This window comes from Mus pahari, chromosome 22 (genome assembly GCF_900095145.1).
Source record: "Mus pahari chromosome 22, PAHARI_EIJ_v1.1, whole genome shotgun sequence".
In the NCBI taxonomy this organism is placed as follows: domain Eukaryota; kingdom Metazoa; phylum Chordata; class Mammalia; order Rodentia; family Muridae; genus Mus; species Mus pahari.
The window spans coordinates 47,060,931-47,064,608 of NC_034611.1; positions in this window are offsets into that span (position 1 = coordinate 47,060,931).

Consider the following 3,678-nt stretch of genomic DNA (forward strand, 5'->3'; position numbering starts at 1 on the left):
ATCTGTCCTTGAACTGTAGCGACCCATCCTGCCTCAGCCCTCCCAGTGTTAGGGTTACAGGCATGCACCACAATATCGAGTTGCTGGTCTCTTTTATGACTGGGTATTCCTTAGGGATGCCAGATTTAGTCTCTCTCTCTCTCTCTCTCTCTCTCTCTCTCTCTCTCTCTCTCTCTCTCTCTCTTTCTTATTTATTTGTTTTTTTGAGACAGGGTTTCTCTGTGTAGCCCTGGCTGTTCTGGAACTCACTTTGTAGACCAGACTGGCCTCAAACTCAGAAATCCGCCTATCTCTGCCTCCCAAGTGCTGGGATTAATAAAGGCGTGCACCACTATGCCCGGTGTCATTTCCTTATTTACAGACATGGACTGTGTAGTGTTGTTTTCTGGCTAACACTAGACACCTGTCCTTAGATCCATCTGCACCAGCACGCCTGCCTAGAGTGCCTACTAATCCCCAGAAATCAAAGGAAAATTCTCTATATTTGCTTTTTCTACTCCCTCACTCACTAATTCACTTACACACACACTCATACACACTCATATACACACAATACTCACACATACACCCAAACACTCACTTGCTTACACACACACACACACACACACACACACAAACACACGCATACTTATTCACACAACAGCACCCCCCTCACACACACACACCATCAGTGCAGGGCCTCGTTTTGAGTCCACAGCCCTAAGCAGTTGTACAGCTAGAACCAGTCCCTTCTCTTTCATTCATACTCAGTGTTGGCAGATGGCACCTAGGGGCAGGTGTCCTTTCTCAGGGATCTATGCTAGTACCTTAAAATATACTCTAGCTGGGTGCTGGTGTTGGTGCACACCCTTAATCACAGCACTTGGGAGGCAGAGGCAGGCAGATCTCTGAGTTTGAGGCCAGCTTGTAGACCAAATTCCAGGACAGCCAGGGCTACATAGAGAAACTGTCTTGAAAAAAAAAAAAACCCAAACAAAAATAAAACAAAAAATATACTCTACATCATGACCACTTTTAGTGTAGCAGACTAGAGGGCAGAAAAATTATGAAGATGTTACTCAGGGAACACACTGAGGACCCAAACCTGCACCATACCTCACACCAAGGCAATCAGCTCTGCTATTGGCAAATGCCCGCACCACAAAATACCAGAGATAAATCATTCATGTGTGACACTTTTTGTTTTGTTGTATTAGACAGGGTCTTGCTATGTAGCCCAGGCTAGCCTCCAATGCAGTCTACTTCTGACTCCTGAGTGCTGGGATTAGAGGAGTGTGCTCTTGTGTCCAGTCTTCTTGGTATCTTTGTGTGGGGTATAGACAAGCTCTCATGTAGCTAGGCTGGCTTTGAACTATGCAGCTGAGACTTCCATTGAACTTCCATTGATCCTTCTGCTTCCATCTCTCAAGCAAGCACTACTGGCAACAACCATGACTTGTTTATTCATTTATCTATTAATTTCATTTTTTTTCCCTTGAGGTTTTCGTGTGTGTGTGTGTGTGTGTGTGTGTGTGTGTGTTGTTTGTCTGTAGGTAGCTGGTCCCATTGTTTTAGGGCCCGTGGCGAAGCTGAACTTCATAGCTGGGACTGTGTGGTGGAAGAAACCCAGCTGGGGAGAGGAGATTTGAGAGTGCAAGAAAGAAAAAGGAGAGGGTCCTCTATCTTCAAGTACACCGCCCAGTGCTCTAATTTCCCTCCATTTTCTGTCAACTCCTAGAAGACTCAACTGAGTACTATCAGCAGGGGACCAAGTCCCTATCTACCAAGTGGGGGGGGGGGCACTTAGGATCGAAACCTTAGCACAAGATTCACTACCCCAGCCCTTTGACTGGGGGGTTGTGAGGGAGGTCACAGAAGGCAGCGGGTTTTCTTCCTGGTGGCAACATAGGATGCTAATTATAGATCTAGACACAGTTAATGAGCGGTACAGAAAACATGTGCTGAGCTCAGATGATGAGTATTAGCCTCTGAAATCTTTAACTTTGTCAGGCGTGGTAGTTCATGCCTGTAAGCCAGCTCAGAGGGGGCTGAGGTAGATTCGTTCAAGGCCAGTCTGTGCTCTGACCAGGCCGGATATGGCTTAATCCCCCCCCCCTCCAAAATAAAGTCATAGGGGAACAGGAACATTAAAGGAACATTAATGAACATTGAAGAGCTAGTTCTTTCTCTTCAGCCAAGGACCCAAGGGATGACAGGAGCCAGCAGTTCATTTGGAATGAAGCAGGCAGCACGTGGCTTGGAAATGAACAAGGGGATTCTCTCATGGCTTGGCAGGAGGGGCTGCTGGCAGGGCCAGGGCACCATAAAACCCACAAAGCCCCTCTGTGGTATGTAGTTTGCTGCTAAATCTGACTGGAAAAGGGGAATAGGGCCAAGATTTCATGGAGGCCAGAGGTCCAGGGCAAGTCCGTGGCACATCTGCTAAATCACCTTTCTGTTCCATAGCATCCTATGGTGACACACGGAAAACTCAGGAGTAAGAGGTGACAGCCAGGTGCTGCAGTGTTTGGAGTAATCCCAGCACTTAGGAGGCCATGGCGGGAAAATCAGGACTTCAAAGTCATCCTTGCCTAGATAGTGAGCTCAATGCCAAGTTCATCTCACAAAATAGTCATCTTTTAAAAATGTTTTAGCATTTTATCACTTTTATGTGTATGAGTGTTTTGCCTGCATGTATGTTTCTGCATCACATGTATGCAACACACAGCAAAGTACACAAGAGGCCATCAGATTCCCCTGGAACTGGAGATACATTTGTATCATGTGGGTTCTTGGACTTAAATCCTAGTTCTTTGGAAGTACAGCCAGGTGCTCAAGTGCTGAAGCCATCTCTCTGGGCCATCAGTGGTCATTTTAAAAAGGTGATTTCATGAGTGTTTTACCTGCATACATGTGTAACATATATGTGAATGCCCACTAGCTTTGGAGTTCAGAATAGGGTGCTGGATCCCCTGGAGTTATAGATGGTTGTGAACTACCATATAAGTGCTGGGAACCAAATTCAAGTCCCCTGAAAGAGCAACAAATGCCCTTAACTACACAGCCATCTCTCCAACTCCTGATAATCTGTTTATTTTCCCCACACAATGGAATATTATGTACAGATCTTGTACTCCAACTTGTGTTAAGGCTAGTTCCAGGTTCTGTCCAAACATCACTCTTTGTAGGACATATTCTCAAACTGGTTCAACTAATTTGCCCACCCTCTTCTGTCTTGCAATCTTTGATTATCAAGGTCCCAGTGTGAGTGTGGTATGAATCAGTCTATAACGCAAATGCAAAAATCAGCACAACTGCTTAGACAGGAAAGCCATGGTCATGTGACTTAGCAGTCTTCCCCACCCCCAGCTGCCCAGCATTAGGAAGACCATCATTCAGTGTGGTCATAATTGCAAGAAAGGCCACTATGCAGTCACTTCTCGTCATTCTCAGGACATCCTCTGTGAAGCAGATGGGGCCATCACTGACTGCTTATGTGGAAGACAGTTTAGCCACCACCCCCAGAACCACTTGTTTCTTTCAGGCACTACAACACTTGCCCTAGGCACGGGGCCCTCGGTTGCACCCCAGAGCCTAGAACCCAGAAGGAGGAGCAAGCCGGTCTAGGTAACTCTGACAAGTCTTATTGGGGGTCTGCTCCCTGCAGCGTCTTTGCCATATACAGTCACTCAGAACAGC